Source organism: Catharus ustulatus, chromosome 2 (assembly GCF_009819885.2).
Source record: "Catharus ustulatus isolate bCatUst1 chromosome 2, bCatUst1.pri.v2, whole genome shotgun sequence".
Lineage (NCBI taxonomy): Eukaryota > Metazoa > Chordata > Aves > Passeriformes > Turdidae > Catharus > Catharus ustulatus.
The window spans coordinates 121,645,562-121,664,853 of NC_046222.1; the positions used below are offsets into that span (position 1 = coordinate 121,645,562).

A 19,292-nucleotide genomic window follows, 5' to 3' on the forward strand; every position below is an offset into this window, starting at 1 on the left:
GTGTGTTTTATTTTCTCTCTGAGAGCTTGGCAGCCTGAAGATTGGACTTTGACCAAGAAAAGTCTTAGACTTTTATTAATAGATCACTGAGCTCACCTGGAACACCTCACAGGTAATGCAGGTAATATATAACATTATTATGAATAATAAAAACACTCCTCATGCAGGCAGTGAGGATTCTGTAGCTGTGAGTGATTGATACACTGGCAAGGCAGGGAGTTCATTCTGATGCACGTGGAGGTGTCCAGCCTCAGGTATCAGAGAATCCCAGAGTGGTTTGGGTTGTAAAGGACCTTTAAGATCATCTCATTCCATCCCATCCACGGCAGGGACACCTCCCACTGTCCCAGGCTGCTCCAGCCCCAGTGTCCAACCTGGAACTGAACATTCCAGGGATCCAGGGGCAGCCACAGCTGCTCTGGCAATTCCATCCCAGCCTTTCCCCACTCTGCCAGGGAACAATTCCTAATTCCCAATATCTAACCCATATTTCCCTTTTGTCAGTTGGAACCCATTCCCCTTGTCCTGTCACTCCAGCTCCTATGAATTGTCCCTCTCTGGATTCCCTGTAGCCCCCTCAGACCCTGGAAGTTGCTCTGAGGTCTCCACACAACCTTCTCTCCTCCAGGCTGAGCATCCCCTACTCTCCCATCTGTCTCCATAGGGAAGCTGCTCCTTATCAACCCCTTATCAACCTCAGGGCCCTTCTTGGGACTTGCTCCAAGAGTTCCATGTCCTTATGAAGGACAGAAGAATGACCCTTCTTATGAAAGACGCGGAAAAAATGAACACAATTTGATACCCGTCCCAGTAACGCTGAGAATCCTACACTGATTGATTGCACTGGGCACTTCTACACTTATCTCATTCAAAAATATTTGCTTTATACACTGAGCTGAGAATTTTGCTGAATATCCAATATCTTGCACGAGAATGCTCCTAATTCCAGGTATCCGGCTGCAGAATTTGAACAAGGCTTGTGTCAAGCCTGTGCTGTCTTGAATATGCTACTGTTACCAGAAAAAGTCTCTCTGGTATGCTAAGAACAGGGGACCTGCTGGGGTTTGCAATTTTAGCATTACAGATTCTTTATTATTAATAGATTAGTGGGGATTTTTCCAAAGACTCCTATGAGTCAGAAGAGTTCCTGTTACTAGATTTCATATATTCATTTATTTATACAACTATCCATGAGGTCTTATGGTCTTTTCAGCCCCGAAAGAGCCAATGTACTCTAAGTGTAAATGCAGTTTATTGAGTCCTGGAAATCATAAATATCTCCTTTAACATCTGATTTTTCTTGAACTATGTGCATTGAAAGAAGTGTCTCAGAATTAGGAAAGAAGGGGCATTTGCTGCTCTTTTGGACAACCTGTGTATTCATACCCAGAGCAAAACTTTGGCAGAGAGTGGTTAGAATTAAACTGTCACCACCAGGCCAATTTTACTTTATATTCTGTGAGGTTATATGAGTTTTATAGGTTCATTTATTTTCCTGATTAACAGTCCAGTCCTGCTCCTGACAACATCTCCCATTTTTTTTCATTCCTGTGGCTTCCCCAAGACGAGCAGAAGAGATAAAGTCTTGGGCAGAGGGAAATGTGAGGAGAGGAATTTCGAGGGAGGAAATTCACTCTCTCAGCATAAATTTGTCTGGACTTTGTGACAACCCTCTGGGTTTGTACCACGGAGAAATTGGCCAGACAGGTCTCAGCAATGCAAGACCTCAGTGTACACAGGAGCCAGCTCCAGACACTGCCTCATGGAGCCTCTGCCATGCTGGTAAATCATGGAATTATGGAATGGTTTGGGTTGGAAGGACCTTAAAGATCATCCAGTTCCACCCCTCTGCCAAGGCCAGGGACACTTTCCACTAGACCAGGTTGCTCAGAGCCTCGTGCAAGCAGACCTTGAAAAAAATCAGTATAATACTGATATTATCTTTGTCTTTTCTTCCACTGCTGAAGTGGAATAACTGGTAGATATTGTTTTCTTGGAAATTAAAGGTGACTATAAAATGCCTCTATTTTATTTGCTTCAAAAATAATAAAAAATAGAATTCAGAATATTCTCTATAACTGAATGACTGTCATAGAGTGTTCTCAACAAAGTTACATGCTCTGGTTTCATTTTCCAGAAATGGAGGTGGTGCATCAAGACTTGCAGGTGATGGTGATAAAGTGGAGCAGAATTCTACCATAAAAGTACAAAATGCAATGACAAAGTAAAAAAAAAATTCTATTAAAAATACTTTGGGTTAAAATTATCAACTAACCTGGCCTGCCATAAAATACTCCAAGATAAGAGAGGATTTAAAAGGTTGTAGTGGTCATAATAACCTTTGGACAGCCTGGGCATCCCAGACTGTGTGTGCTGCTCTTACTTTATTCCCAAGGCTGCAGTAAAGTGAAGACTGGCACAAAGCAGGATATTAATTATCCTCCTTGGTCTTTTGACATAACAGACAATGCTTTTTTCTGCTTTTCCTTTGCCATTATCTCCTTTTCTTTCCTGTGGAAGGCAACATCTTCTCAGAAACAAGCTGTGCCCTTGCCTGTACATTCCCTAATATATATTATGTTTTTTCCTTTTATTTGCCTTTTACCTGATGACTGAGTTAGAGGCAGCCTGTGTCCTGAGGGAATGTTAGATGAGCAGGGAATCTGACTATGAAATTACTCCCAGAGTAATTTCAGATTTTTTTCCCTAGTGATTATGGAAAATAACATCTTTGTATGGTGGGTGCACTGTTTACCTGTTAATTTGTGTGAGTGTGTGGGGATCACCTGTGCTGGTTTCCAACAAGCTTATGGTACCCCAGGTGCTACTTTAAACCTTTAGTTCTGAATACTTTGACACTTAGTTCCCACAAGTGTCCCATTTTTCCATATTTGAGATGAGAAGGGGGAGTATTTACAAGTGCAGGAAATTCTTTGTAAAGAGTTCTTGCTCCTAAGCCCAAATTATTAATTTTAAATCCTTCACAGACACTGTGAGTGTCCACAATTAGAGTAGTAGTTTTAAATTTTTTTTTAAATAAAATCTTTAATCATAGGATGGAAAAGTCTAGCTCCACGGTGGAAATACTTGGGAAACAGCAGGGACTAACATGGATGTACCCCAGGATTTTAACATCATCTGCTTCCATCTTGTTCACTTTTGATTTCAGAGGATGGGAGTGTGTTTGTGCTTTTTCAGGTAAATATCTTTGGTTGGATTGTCCTGCCTCAGATCCAAACTCTAGGAAGAATTCCTTGGACTCTACAGGAGAGACCCCACAGCTTGCAGTTGAAGATTTGCTGTTTATCCCCATGGAAGGGGTTTAGAGCTAAGCCAGTGCAAACTAAGCTGCAGAACAACTGCAGCTCCCAAGAAATTTTTATGTTGAGGCCAGTGCCCATTTTCAGCCCCAGTGTGAGGAACAGAAGGCATGAATTAAATTAATTTTACTTAGTTAAGGCTGAAAGTTCATGTGCAGACCCTTCCTTTAGTTAACAGCATGACTGGAGAGGAGAAAGTGTACTTTGAAGTATTTATCTCCTTAAATGCCACTTCATTTTTTCCTTATATTCCGTGGCAAGAATTCCATGGGGAGAGAGGTTTCTACATTAGGGAGAGAAGCTGCCCAAATGCAGCTATGAGGATGCTTGATCCAAGCTGGGGATTTGGTTGCTGGTTTAAAATTCTTTTTCTCCCCCTGTTTAGTAGCTGTGATCCTGGCAGGGATGTGGGGTTTTGTGGCAGATGGTTGTTACACACACTGAAAGGACTGTATACTTCCAATATGCTCCATAAGCCATTAAACTCTGTAAAAGCCTGGCAGACTTTATAGTTTGCATCCTGCCATTAGAGTTCCCTCTGAAGTCTGTCAGAGGGATGTAATTCCACTCTAATTAAAGCTATTCCCCTTTTCCAAATGTGAAGCCGGCCTAATTAGTGACTAATTGTTTCACAAATATTAACGAGGCCTGATTGTTCCTTACCCCCTGACTCCATGCCCTGCTTACTCCCAGCACTGCTGAAGGGTTTTTATCTCCATTATTCCCTCTGCAGCCACTGGAAAAGGGGAGATATTTGGAGCATGTTGTTTTCCCATTGATGGTGTGGGCATGGTCTCCCTGAGGGGGATTTTTGTGGGTCCCCAGCTGCCCTCCAGGTTTCAGAAGTGGGATGAAGATTGTCAAACCACGGTGCTTTGTGCACTTCTGGAAACAGCAGCTCTGCCTTTCTGCGAGGAGAGGGGGAGAAGGATGTTGGGAGGATGGATGCAATTAAAGGAGGATCTGCAATATCTGAGTTAGATATTGGGAGTTCCGTGAGGTGGGCACATGAATTATACACAACCCATTGTACATACATGCACCATTTTGACTAAAATTTTGGTTCGAACCCGAACTGCGGTTTATAATCAGGTGCGGCTTATATATGGACAAAGAATGAAAAGTTGCTGTTTTAGTTTGGAGGACAGGTGTCTGCTGAGAAAGGCAGGAGCTTCTCTTTGAAATGGAGAATGTAAACCCCCTCCCTCCAAATCATTATAATTTTGAAATCAAGGGGCTCTCAGGCAAAGATATGGGAATTAGGAATAACAGTTCTGTACTAGGGAAATTAAAATAGAAATACAGTACTACAAAGAACAAACCCCAAACCCTGACACAGTCAGAGTACAACCTGACACCCGTCAGGCAGGGTGTTGGCAGCAGTCCCATCCCATGGTGGCTGCATCCTCCTGCAGTGACAGATGTGGCTCAGTTGGAGCAGTGCTCCTGTACAAGGTGCAGTTTCCCTCCGGAGCTCCAGTGGGGATGTGGAGAAATCCAGTTTTCCTCTGGAGTCCAGTGGAGAAAGGGGCTCCCTTAGTGTCCCAAACCCTCTGTTTTTATCTTGGTAAGAAATGTTGGGCTCTTCCCCCTGGCTGGAGCAACTCCCAATGGGATGCAGTAATTTTATCAGTGCCACAGTGGGACTCAATGGCCATGAGCAGAAAATGACTGGCTGGAGGAAGGATGGGTTGTGAAAAGATAAAGAACAATGCCCTGCCTGGTTTCAATGGATGGCCCATTAGCAGAATATCTCCCAGGGAGATCAGGATCACTGCCCCACCCTCAACAGATGGTGATAGAACAGATACCTTTTATCACACTCTGTATTGGAACCCAAGACAGTTGCTGACACCCAGACTTGTGGTTTATAATCAGGTGCGGCTTATAATCGTGTAATTATTGTAAATTTTGCCACATTGCAACTTCAACTTCATTCATCAGACAGTGAGTGGAAGGGACAATATTGATTTGTTTTTCTCATGCCAACTCTATTTCATCAGCACGAGGATAAGTCAAAGCTTGGAGTGGTGATGACAATAATTTACTTTTTAATTTCTACTGAAAAGGCAGAGTCATTGCTGTTAGGGATTGGGGATTGACATTTATACACACCTAGAACATAAAAACGTGGACAAAATTGGATCTGCATTTAAAGGAAATGTTTTGTATCATTGAGTTAAATTCTTAAGAATTTGGAGCTTGCTTTATTCCTTCTCTTCTTTTAGGGGTACATTTGTTTAAGGAACAGCATGACTGATGTTGCAGAAAGCATAAATCTTAATCTATATACTAACATGCCTAATAAAAGTTTACATACATGAGTTTTTCTAATAGTTAATAACTTCAGGGAACCGAAAATGAAGTTTTAGAGCTGCACCAGGGCTTTGAATCCTGGTTAAGCTCTGATCATACATTAATTTTGACATGTCAAGTCAATGGTTTGAAGAATTGATGAGGCCACCATAGCCATGTGCTAATTTGTTTTTAATATACTGGTGGATGGCAAAAATATATTTTAACATGTACAAGATACCTACAATGCCTGCTTGGCCCTCAGAAATGGAATATAGCCTAATTACCTATTTTAATGGTTCATATGCTCTTTAAATAATGCCTTAACTTGTAACACCACACACAGGCAGATGTATCCACAGAGAGGGACATTAAATCTCCTTTTTAACTTTACTGAATTGCTGCAGCAGTGAGGTAGTAGCCAGTGTAGCACTGAGAAAAGAGGTCAAAAGCATGAATGAAAAATGTCCAAAGTTTGCAGAGCAGACAGAAAAACCAAAACTGTTATTACCACCATTGGCTATGTAATGGGAAGGTGCAGAGAAGACAGAAAGGCCAAAGGGTTGGAGTTTAACTTGCAACAGTGGAAACTGTGACTAGGAATAAAAATAAAAACCAGATTGCTCTAAGGGTGGCCACAACTGGAACAGGTGGCCAGAGCAGTGGTGCAATTCAGAGAATCATCACAGAATCATGGAATGGTTGGGTTGGGAGAGAACTTAAAAATCATCCAGTGCCACCCCTGCCTGGCAGGGACACCTCCCACTGTCCCAGGCTGCTCCAGCCTGGAACTGAACATTCCAGGGATCCAGGGGCAGCCACAGCTGATCTGGCAATTCCATCCCAGCCCATCCCAGGGAACAATTACTAATTCCCAATATCCCATCAAACCCCACTGTCTGTCAGCATGAAGCCATTCCCCCTTGTTCTGTCGCTGCTGTTGTTGTTGGAGCTGGTCAGAATGAGCAGAGAATAAAGAGAATGAACAAAAGGGTTTTGGAATTAAAAAAAATGCTGAATCATTTTTGGGTGTAACATTTTTCAGCTCTCGTGGAGTATAGGGATGGGAGTGAGACCTGGAAACAGAATGTTTTACAAAAGTGGGAAAAAAAATAGCAGTTCCTAGGTAATAATGGGAGCTGGGAGATGTCCTTCCTAGGTATAGTGGGACCTGGGGAAACAGTGAGGAAAACAGGAAAGAAGAATGGGAATTATTTGTAGTATTAAAACATAGTGATTGATCCTGCTTACAGCTGCATCTTTGGGGAAGAGGGGCTGAAACACAACAAAATAAATGCATGGAAGTACATAACAATTTATTCTAAACTCTGCAGTCTGGTTTAGAACCACCACTAAATCTCAACATTATTCTCTGTCTATATTTCATAATTTTTTTAGCAGGAAAATTTGAGATGGGAATCTGTTGCTTTGGAAGGAGAGAACAAAGGAAACATATTGATTGTGAAAGTACTGGAAGAATGTAAACAATTTCAGGTTGTCTGTTGTGACAAGGAATCCAATAGATGGCCAGCTTGAGGTGCAATGTCTTGTATTCCTCACAGCCCTCAAATACCATCCCAAATATACCAGTTATATGGGGCAAGGCATTATTTGGGTTTCCCCTGCTAAAGGAACAACTGGAATTATTCCTCTAAATTATTCCTCCTAATTATTCCTCTGAAACACCCCTGTATTTTTGGGAATGAGCAATTTTCTGCAGCAGAACTCCTGGCTGGAAGAATTGCTGCTTCCTTCCAGGCTTGAACCCCTTGAGAGGTGGCTGAAATGTGTGTGCCCATGCAGTGGTTGGAGTTTGATCCTTAGTGGCTGAAATCTGTGCTAGTTTTGCTCTTTGACAGCGGTGGGATGGAGCCCTGTGCTTGTTGGGTGTTTTTGTTCATGGAAGGCAAGACAATAAATGGAGCAAGATCATAAACTCTGGCCCTGTTTCTGAGCAATGGATCAGCCATCTGTAGGCCTTATGTCAATAAAAACAACTAATTACAGAATAACTAAATATAAAAGGCCCCTCTGCTTAAGAAAAGCCTCCTGTATCCCATTCCTGAGCTTCCTATTACATCTATGGAAAGTCTGGATGGTATTTGTTCTATTAAACCCTGATTTTGGATTGGAGCTAAGCAAGAAGGAAACTGCAGCTTTTTCCTTGTGAAGTTCTGCTCGTTCTTGCACAGATTTGGAGGAGCTGTGGATATTCCATCCCTGGCAGTGCCCAAGGTTGGACATTGGGGCTGGAGCAGCCTGGGACAGTGAGAGGTGTCCCTGCCATGGCTGGGGATGGAATGGGATGAACTTTAAGGTCCTTTCCAACCCAAACCATTCTGGGATTCTATGATGATTCCATGTATTCACACATGACAATTATTCCCATTTGTTTTTGGGGGAACAGCTTCCAAAGGTTGCATCTACATCTCTTTTTCATGCTGGGGCCTTCCCAGTTTCTGCTGGAAAAGGGGGATTGAAACCTGCCTTAACCCTTGGAATCACTTTTCTCCTCCAACTGGAAATAAAGCACATAGCAATTATAGTTAATAAAATAGTTAATATATTTTTTTTTTCACTTATCTGCATGCAAAACTCTCTGTGCAGTTTTTTTTGCTGCAGTTTTTTTGCCTGCTGTGAATTCAGGTTTGGTGAGCTAAATACATTCCTCTTCCTTCTGTTTTTAGTGTGTGAGGAGGAACACAGGCATTTCCCTTGCCATATATATATAGAAATAATGAGGGTTTTTTTTTCCATGTGAAATTTGTTGCTTTGAATTTCTAAGTCAAACTTTAATTTTTGCTTAAAAATGCTTTTGGACCTTTCTTTGCAGGATCAGTAATGTATTACAAATTTAATACTACTGCTTTACACTCACTATAAGCAAATGCATTTAGCTCCTTAAAATAGTACTTTTCTAAACACAGGACTTTACAGTTTCATGGATGACAGGTCCATGTTTCATCCAGCAAAGTACTTCAAAATCCAGATGCTGAAAAAATGAGCCTAAAATTATGCATTCAGTCAGTATAAGCTATTTATAGACATTCTTCAAATGCATTTGAAATTAAAAAATGAAAACAAATCTGTGAAGGTCAGAAATCAAAGCATTATTGGAGATGATTTATATCCTTTCAAGGTACTTTCTTGCTAAGGACATGGTATACTTCTATTTTTGTAATGCATTAACATTTTTTATTGATAAAGTGAGATTCAAGCTGCAATGGAGGTGCCAGTCTTTCTGATCTGTATATTTGAACAGTTTTTGCAGTGCAGGTCAACACTTAATGGAAGTCACTTATTTCTTGTGTTTATACAGCTGTTCTGGTTTTTTCTTTTTTTTTCTTCTGCTTTCCAACATCAGAACTGAAAGTGCCACAAGTATAAAGAAAAATAAAATTTAAAAAAAAAGTATTTTGTGCCAAAGACGTACAAAAGGAGTAAAAAAGCTTTTAGTAATAGAAATGAAGGTTAGTCTGAAGGGTGTTGAGTTTTGTTCTGTGGTCAGTTGATAATTTCCACTGGAAGCTGGCTGTATTTACTAATATTCTGAAGAAGGATCACCACAAGTATTTACACTTTGTCTTAACAATACTTTAAAAAAAAAAATGGTGTTGCCAGTCATGTTTGTGTTAATGGTCCCTGCGAAGGGTGGAGCTGCAGAACAACAGAAAAACCCTGCAGAGGGATTGTGAAGGACCTCCTGTGTTGTTTGTCCTTCCACAGAGGACTTTTCATCCCTCCTGATGCCCCACAAAGCACCCCCAGACCTGCCTGGAGAAGGGAAGCAGGTGCCGCAAATGCCTTTGTTTGGAAATAAAGGTGCTGGAAGCAGCCTCAGCCCAGTGTTGTTTCACTTTCAAGTGTCCTTAGCTGTGCCAGCTTCTTTTTGGAAAAGTTTCCTCATATGGATAACTTTTCCCACTCCCTGGAGCACCTTAGGTCCAGCTTAATTTCTTTTGGGGTGTGCAGGTTGAGCTGGGAAACTACATCAGTTTATCAGGATAAATGATAATCTTGGAAAGGTGTGGGGTGGAAGGGACCTGAAAATCACCCTGTTCCAACCCCCTGCAAGGGCAGGGACACTTCATAGATCAGATTTCTTCAAGCCCCTGGCCTTGAACACTTCCAGAAATGTTTCTAGGAGTTTCAATTCCAGGTTTTTGGAATAGATTCTGAGGTGTTCACTGGAGCTGCCTCATGGGTGACTCCCCCAGGACAGGCTCTGCTCTTTGCAGCCCCTGGACCGTCAAAAGCAACTCTATAAGCACAGGGAAAAAAAATAAGAATAAAAAAATTATATATATTTCATTAAAACAGTGATTTTCCTCATTAGAATGAGAAGCATCCCCAGAAACCAGGGGGGAGAAAAAGCAGGACGACTTTCCAGGGCAGATTACAGAAACATTTGTTGCATCCCCAAAAGTGAGTGCTTGCATGCAACAGACTCAGTGCCAGTACATTCTGTTCCTGAACAACATATACGTTTTGTGAATATGACAACTGAAGGAGAAATTTATTGAAAGCAGAGAAAATGTTAACTACTTTTTGTTTCTTGCTCATGTATTCTAAACTGTCATTATACTTTAGATCTCCCTGAAATGAATTGAAGATTCTCCAATTTTTTCATTGTAAGAATTCAAGACCCTTCTGGGTTTGACAGAACTGTTGGATAATCTGCAGTAAATAATACACAGGTCTAACGCACTCAGGAATTACTGAAAGTGTGTGGTGTATGTAATTTCTGATTGTGCACATTTAATCAAGTAGTTATCCTTGAAAAACTGTGAGGTGTTCACAGAGTTATTAATGACTTTTTATAATTAATACTGTTTGCTTAATAAGTCTGTGCCATCAATTTGTACTCATGCTTAAATGTGGTTGAAAATACGAATTGCTGTTTGTGTTGCAAAAGTTGTCCTGATTCTGTGCTCCATTTTCCATGGGATTATTAGAACAGATCTTCTGTGAACAGAATTAACAACTGGAGGCAGAGGTATCTGACAGCTGGAGAGCAGCTAGAAGATCTGGTCCAATCTCCTGTACATCAGCTGTGATTCAGGTTCACAGGGGAACCTTCCTGGTCTGGAAAATTCAGGAATCAGAAGTGAGTGCAGGATGTCTGCACTGCCAATCCAACAATCATTCTTTTAGAAAAAAGGCTCTAAAGTCCAAGAATCACAAGAAGCCAAGGAAGGCTGAAGGAGCTGATAACACCCACCATGGGATGGTGATAAGAGATCCCACCTGCAGAGCTGTCCCAGCCCTGCCCCAGCCCAGGGAGGAGCTGGAGCTGCTCAGAGAGCCCAGAGGAGCCCCAGGATGAGCAGAGGGATGGAGCAGCTCTGCTGGGAGGAAAGGCTGCGCACAGCTGGGATTGTTCAGCCTGCCACAGGAGAAACTTTGGGCTGAGCTCAGGGTGGCCTTGCAGGGCCTGAAGGAGCTGCAGGAAACCTGGAGAAGAGACAATTCCCAAGGGCTGCAGGGACAGCACACAGGGAATGGCTTCACTGTGGGGTTGGATGGGATATTGGGAATTAGGAATTGTTCCCTGGGAGGGGCTGGGATGGAATTACCAGAGCAGCTGTGGCTGCCCCTGGATCCCTGGAATGTTCAGTTCCAGGTTGGACATTGGGGTGGAGCAGCCTGGAACAGTGGGAGGTGTCCCTGCCATGGCAGGAGTTGGAACTGGATGATTTTTTCAGATCCCTTCTAACCCATCCATTCTGTGATTCCATGAGTCTGTATGTAATTCGTTAATATTGAAGTGGATCTTCTTGTTTCACTTTCTAAAACTGTTTTTTTTTTTTTTTTTGCCTTTATATTTCAAAAGGAGGTATGAGATTTCCTTTCTGAGGTAGCTGTTCATTCATTATTTTGCAGGTAGTTTGTGTATCTTTTCCTCAGATGTAATTTAAGTGCTGCACCAGTTAAAATGTTTTGAAACAGGCTTGGGCTTTAACCAGGGGAGTGAATGTAAATTAGAAACTACTCTTTGTCACTATATATCTCTGCTGATGTCATCCTGCTTCTCCACAAAGCGATATTTTTCTTTGGAGAGTCGTATTTCTGTAGAGAACTAAGGTCCATAATTACAACCTGCAGTCAGGAATAATGTGGTGGTTACTCCATGGTCATTGGGGCTGACTGGTGCACACCTTCAGCTAAGCTTGAGCTGAGTGTGAATAATTAAACACAGAAATCTGCCAGGGCAGGTCTAACATGGGACAGAAAGGGAAATTTTACTGGATCTCAGAACATTGCTGATGACCTCTGTGGTTTTGCACTTGGAAGGGCACAAAGTCTTGAATTCCTGCCTTAGCTCTGCCCTTGGCATCCCATGTGTGTGTCCAAATATCCTGCAACAGGATAAGCATCAGGGAGTAATCATTGTCAAACACCCCTGCCTGGTATTAAGCCACACAGTCAAAATCTGGAGCTGTGGAAAGTGGTTGGTGCAGTTAAATGTGTCAGACGTGACTCAAAAGTCTCCTTCCTTTCTGAAGATATTACTTCATTCATGTTAAGCACATTTGTAAGTGGCCTGGGCTGAAGAGATAGTGTTTGGGGAATTCCAAACTCTTTTATATGCAGTTGGGAGTTTCAGGAATGGCTGCTCTGCATTCCACATTGATATATAATCCTCATTATGGCTTTGAATAAGAACATGGTAATTCGCCAGAAAAATAAATAAAACAAGTTATTGGTCAGGGGCGTACTATATAGGGAGTACTAATAAAACCAAATATTTTTGGCTGTAGTTTAAAGTTCCTACTGTAAATGAGCTAATTTAGGGCTGTATCCTCCCCTGAGATCATGGGCTGGAACATGAGATAAGCAGTAGCTGCACAGACACTTTAGGGTGGTAGCACAGGAATGTGCCTTCTCCATCCTTCAGAAGGGAGGAGAGGGAATTTCTGTGGAACTGACCCTTCCAATCAACATGTACTCAGAAGAAAATCCATGTTCAGTGTCGAGGGCCAGACACAGATGGCAGAGAAATGTTCTCAGATTGCTGCATCCTTTTGTCCCCACAGACTTTGGGGATACGGGGTGCTGCTGTTGGTGAAACCCTGGCCATGTGTGCTTGTCAAACAGGGTGACACTGGCTTGTCCCCTGGTTACTGACTTGCCTAGGGTGATATTCCAGTTGTGGTGCCATGGTCAGGTTGAACCCAAGCAGTTCTTACCTGCAGCCCTGAGCTGGGACTGCTCCCTCCAGCCTTGTCCTGAGGTCTCCAGGGCCACCAGGGCTCCCTGCACTCCAGCTGGTGCTGCTGCAAAGCAATCCAGTCAGAAATGGGATTTGCTGCCACTTCAACCAGTATTCTTGACCTGAGTGTCAGAAATACTGTTAACCTTGTGTAAGAGAGAGAATTTTTGGCATGGCCATGAAACCAAATCCTCGATTTCAGGAGGAGGGATGGGTGGTGGAGTTTTCCTTATTTCCATTTAAAAAATCTAAAAATAAAATAAAATAAAGATAAAGATAAAAAAGAAAGAAGAAGGAGATTTAACACTTCTCCTATGAAGACACACTGAGAAAGTTGGGGCTGTTCAGCATGGAGAAGACTCCAGGGGACCTAAGAGCACCTTGCAGTGCCTAAAGGAGATCCAGGAGAGCTGCAGAGGGAATTTTCACAAGGGCATTGGGGGACAGGGCACAGGGGAATGGCTTCAAAACTGCCAGAGGGTGGGGTTAGATGGGATATCAGAAAAAATTCTTCTCTGGGAGGGTGGGCAGGGCTGGATGGAATTCCCAGAGCAGCTGTGGTTGTCCCTGGATCCCCAAGGCCAGGTTGGACATTGGGGTGGAGCCTGGGGACAGTGGGAGGTGTCCTTGCCATGGCAGGTCTATGAGTCCATGATTAACCTGTGGTGGTATTTCTGAAAAATGTGGCTTTTTTTTTTTTTTTTTTTTTTTTTTTCTGCAGGAATTGAGACCAGCTTTTATTTTTCCCACTGATTTTTTTAAACAAATAATGACATATAATAAACAAAAATCCCTCATCCAAACTATCAAGAGATGTCATTCAAAAATTCTCATTATACTTCTATTTAAATTGCTCTGAAGGAACTAAGCACATCAGACAGGGGGTTCTGTCCTGCAAGGTCAGGGTGAGTACAAGAAGTTATCATTGAGAATGGAAAGTTGAAGAAAACCTCCTGGCTTGGCACATCTATTTTGTATTTTGGTTTTCTTGTCCTTTTACAGTTGTTTTATTTGTGTATTCACCTGCAGTCAAATCTTCCCTAACAGCAAATACTGACTGCTCATGAACAGTAGCATTTCTTGAGGGTGCAGATCTTTCCTCAAGGTTTTATTGTTGAGGCTGTTTAAAACCCTGAGAGGTTACAGTTGAAAGAAGAAATAAAAAAAATAAACCACACCAACCAAAATTGAAGTGGTTCTACCCAACCACAAGTTAAACATAAAGCTTTGAGCTCACATCCAAGCAGCTCTGCTGTATCCACAGCTCCCTGCCAGTGGAAGAGTTGTGGTGTTTCACACTTAGCTGCTTTACAGATGTGAATTATAAACATTGCTGTGGCCTTTCCTCACTGGGACAGTGCTGCAGTTGGAGCCATTTTCCCCAGAAATCCATTCCTGCAGGCACAGGGGTCTGGGGTCCCTCAGCCCCTCCTGGGGCACCCCTTGGCTTCTTGGCAAGCCCCAGGTGCCAGCAGGAGCTGCAGCACCTTCTCCTAACCTGGAAATATTAGAGAAGGGAAGGCATTAAACCTGCAGTACCATACTGGGCAGGAAAGTTATTTTGCTTGCTTAGCAGTTCCCAAATTTCAGACTTGTAAGGATCTTCTGCTCCTGAGTTTTGCCCACAGGCAAAGGACAAAGGGCTGGTTCTGTTTACTTCAGTGGATAAAGATTGCACCTCTTCTTATTCCTGTTAAATGTTAAAATTTATGTACTTCTGTTAATTTAAAAAATGAATAACAACGTGATAATTTCAGTAAAGCCCTATGGTATGAATAAAGCAGCAGCACAGGGGAATAACTGCACTCTCATTTTCTCTTAGTGCATCCTTGGGTGTGTAGGCTGCTTCTAAAGTGCAGCAAGCCTAGATTTGGGTTAAATAGTCTACATGAGGGCTCCCATTATAACTGGAGTTATTTTAGGTGTCCAGAAAGGCTGAAAATCACATGTAGTGTATTTATCTACCTAAGAAGTGCGGCCCTAACCTGCAGCAACAGGAGTTCATGCTGTTTCTGCACATCACTGAGAGCAGGTTTGTAGTGCTCTGAATTTCAAATATCCCAGCCTTTCTCTGTGCTACACACTTAGACCAGAGCTGGTACGACCCAGGTACACAAAAAGAGATTTCCTGGCAAAACAAACCAGCAAGGGATGCCTCAAACTTTTCCAACATCTGAAAACATCAGTTCTTTTAAAATATGTGACCAGTCCCGTTGCATGACAATGTGAGAGGGTCTGAAAGTCCTGCTGGCACTGACTTGGGATATTCTGCATAGCTGCTGAGGGATTCACCTCCTGTGAGTAATGGTAAACATCCTGAATCACGCTGGTAGAAATCTGGTGTGATGCCAGTGTGGTTATTCATCACCAGACTGTGCACCCCTGTGTGTGTGTGTGTGCCAGTCCCAGTTGTCACAGCACAGGGGGCTTTCCTCAAAGCCCCTTGTGTTTGATTATTCTGTCAGTGCCATTCAGAGCTGTTCTCCTGTCTGACACTCACATCTCAGGCAGCAGGGACACGAGATTCCTTGGGGAGAGCCTGCAGGCAGAGCTGTGTCCCCCAGCCTGGGCTTGGATCACCATTTAATCAATATTGTCCTTGTTGGCAGTGCACCAGCCACTCTGACACCTTGTCTGCTGTTGATTAAACATCCTTCATCAGGCAGAGTTAGCTACAAGTGGGGCTGTATCCTGAATATTATTCCCTGTGCAAACAAGTACCTTTAGCCTGGAAAAAGCTGAAGAGGGTAAAAAAGAGGCTCATGGAAGCCTCTACAGGAGGGTGCAGCCAGAGCAGGGTCAGGCTCTGCTCCAGGAACAGGGACAGGAGGAGAGGGAATGACCTCAGGCTGGGCCAGGGCAGGCTCAGGGGGGACAGCAGCAGCAATTTCCCCATGGAAAGGGAGCTCAGGGATTGGAAGTGCCCAGGGAGGTTTGCAGTGCCCATCCCTGCAGGTGGCACCTGGAGGTGGCACTCAGGGTGACAAGGTGGCCATGGGCACCAGTGATGCTGTTTTCCAGCCTCAGTGCTGCTGTTATTTGTGATTTGGGCCACGTTCACTGCTGGCAGAGAGGCAGCACAGGCCGTGCTCCTGTTCTGCAGCCCCGCTCTGCTCCACGTGGGTGTCGCGTGTCCGGAGTTTGGCCTGGAGCCCTTTTCTGTCAGCCTTGCTCACTGCCCTGTCATGCTTTATTGCAGCACAGGGCTTGCAACACATCAGGAGGAACCTGCTGGGGTTTTTAGGTGAGCACAGCATGCCAAGTTACTGAATATGCACCTAAAATCTGTCTGCAAGGTGAGAAAATGCACGAGAGAGGTTTGTGTTCAGCCCCTGTACAAAGGGGACGTTCAGCCCCAGTGATTTGGCAATATATGTGTCCATTAAACAGTCTGATCCTCTTGGAAGATCTATAGGAAAGAAAGAGCAATGCAGTCACATCTGGTGAGCTGTAGATCTGTACATGATTTGATATATTTACAACCCTTTAATGTATTTAAATGTGTGCACAGAAAGACAACAGGTTCCAGAGCTCCTCCTGTGTGGGGTAGCCCTGGCACACCCAGCTCTGGCTGGTTTTGTACAATAACTTGTTTCTGTCTTGATATTTTAATCTGTCCTGAGCCTCAGAGGGGAATTTGCATCTACTGTCTCAAGTATTGCAGCTTCTCACTAGTGCTGTCCTTCTGTGTGACACTTTGGATGTGACAGAGGATGGAAACCAGTCCCAAAAAACTGTACTGGATTAGTAAATGCTAGTCTTGACTCAGGAATGCCAGGAAGTGTAAAAAAACCTGGTCTGTGGCTACAAATTCATCCTTCTATAGAACCACAGAATTACAGAATTACAGAATGGTTTGGTTGAAGGGATCATCTCATTCCACTCCCATTGTGTGCAGGGACACTGTCCTAGTTTGGAGGACAGGTGTCTGCTGAGAAAGGCAGGAACTTCTCTTTGAAATGGAGAATGTAAACCCCCTCCCTCCAAATTATTATAATTTTGAAATCAAGGGGCTCTCAGCAAAGATATGAGACTTAGCAATAACAGTTTCTTTACTAGGGAAATTAAAATAGAAATACAGCACTACAAAGAACAAACCCCAAACCCTGACACAGGTCAGAGTACAGCCTGACACCCGTCAGGCAGGGTGTTGGCAGCAGTCCCATCCCATGGTGGCTGCATCCTCCTGCAGTGACAGATGTGGCTCAGCTGGAGCAGTGCTCCTGTACAAGGTGCAGTTTCCCTCCGGAGCTCCAGTGGGGATGTGGAGAAATCCGGTTTTCCTCTGGAGTGCAGTGGAGAAAGGGGCTCCCTTAGTGTCCCAAAACCTCTGTTTTATCTTGGTAAGAAATGTTGGGCTCTTCCCCCTGGCTGGAGCAGCTCCCAATGGGATGCAGTAATTTTATCAGTCCCACAGTGGGACTCAATGGCCATGAGCAGAAAATGACTGGCTGGAGGAAGGATGGGTTGTGAAAAGATAAAGAACAATGCCCTGCCTGGTTTCAATGGATGGCCCATTAGCAGAATATCTCCCAGGGAGATCAGGATCACTGCCCCACCCTCAACAGATGGTGATAGAACAGATACCTTTTATCACACTCTGTATTGTAACCCAAGACAGACACCTTCCACTATCCCAGGTTGTTCAGAGTCCTATCCAGGATATCCTTCCAGGATAACTCTAAATCAGGAAGGCTGTTAAACAAGTGTTTAACTTTCCGTTTCTGCTGTAATAGCCTTGTTCCAGTTTCCTGGATAGAAGCATCTCCCTAAGCCAGGCTTTAGTGTCAGGTTTGGCTTTTGCCTTAGAGTCCTGCTATTTTAGGGGATGCAGGGCAAACCCTGTAGCACCAAGCAGACCCTGTCCTGGCCATCATGCACAGACATGACCAGCAGGAAATTTGGGGTAGAAGAGGATCTGGCAATAGACACCATCTTCCTCAGCAAGTTAGTACCAAAATGTCTGGAAGCTTCCAATTCCAGCCCATAAAGTTGGAGCTGAAATAATGAAAATTGGAGTTCTGTTTGGAACAAGCAAGGAAAACTGTCAAAGCTTTTATTTATTTTTTTTTAGCCATGATTTTTGGAGGTGAAAAGATAAAAATTGTGTATTTTGCAGACAAGGATTTGTCCCACTTTAGAGTAGCAAGACTGGAATATTGAGGTGAGAAAGAAGAATACACTGCCAATGGTTGGGTTTAAAGCAGAATTCCCACTTCTAAGTTCATAACAGTACAAGGGAAAAGTCAAATGTCCAGAACACTTGCACACTCATTTTTCCAGCTCATATTGGACAACTTTTGCTTATCTTTGCTTCCTGTTCTTTGTGGTACAGAGTTGGCAACTGGTTTGCAAATGTTCTCAGTCCTCTTCCATGAAGAATCCATCTTTTTGGGAAAAGATGTGAAATGAGTAATGGAATATGAAAATATTGAAAATATGAAATGTGAAATGAGGCCTGGAATAGCTCAAACAACTTCTCTTTAACCCTGAGAGCTTCAATACCGAGCTCTGAGAGAAGGGTCTGCTTTGAGTGACACAGGGCATTTTGGCATGGAGTTCCCACCTCTGAGCTCAGCACCTATTTATTTTCTAAGCTTAGCTGTTGTTGGAAGTTGAGCAAAGGCTTTAGAGAGACCAAATAAACCTGGGTGTGGCACAAACCCCCTTTCCTGGGTGGGCTTTAACTGGGGCGAGCTGCAGTTGTGGCATCACGGTGCTGGGAGTATGAAACTCTGCAAACACGATGTAACACTGGATTCAGAACACATTCTCTGTCCAGTTTATGTGAAACTTAGCAGTTTCCAGATCCTGCGTGTGATGTTTCGAAAGCTTAAAATATGAATCCCATAAATCCAGTGAGGATGTGGCAGGCATGGATTTACTGGGGGAGGGAGGGAGGGAACTGAAAGCACATCAGTGCTGCTGGTGTTTGTGTCTGACTTCAATCTGAACAGCACTGCTGGTGAAATTCTGCTTTTACTGAAAAAGCATCTCTTGCTTTTCAAGTTCTGTGAAGGAAAAAAATCTTCATTTAAATCCCTGATGTCAGTGTCCTATTTGATCGTCCACAGATAGCTGGGAAAAGTGGACAAAAAGGGAATTCGGCTTGTTTAGGGATTTCTTTAATTGGTCTTCAAGTGAGCTGCTTTATTTTCATGGATTTGAAGGGGGAGAAAGTTGGCTCTTTTAAATAGTAAGGAAGAAGTGTGCAAAGATCTAAATGGTGATACCTTTAATTTCACTGTTTAATGGAACTTATGCAGATTAGACTTGAATAGGTCATAGATGGTCCCCTCACTTCACTGTCTCTGGGGCAAGCTGCAGCTCAGCGTTAGCCAGGCAGTATTTCTCCTAAATCAACAGGAAAAAATGCAATTTGATTTTTGAGTTAGTGTAAATGTGAGAGCAGATAATGAAATTTAGAAAAAAAAAAAAAAGCTGATGCTGGGGAAAATTACAGT

At 43.1% G+C, this 19,292-nt stretch overlaps 1 protein-coding gene across 2 annotated transcripts in view; it reads left to right on the forward strand.

Moving 5' to 3' along the window:
- The window catches only part of ERG (ETS transcription factor ERG), a 135,196-nt gene that overhangs the window by 15,863 nt on the left and 100,041 nt on the right, over positions 1–19,292 (forward strand). The window lies entirely within an intron of this gene.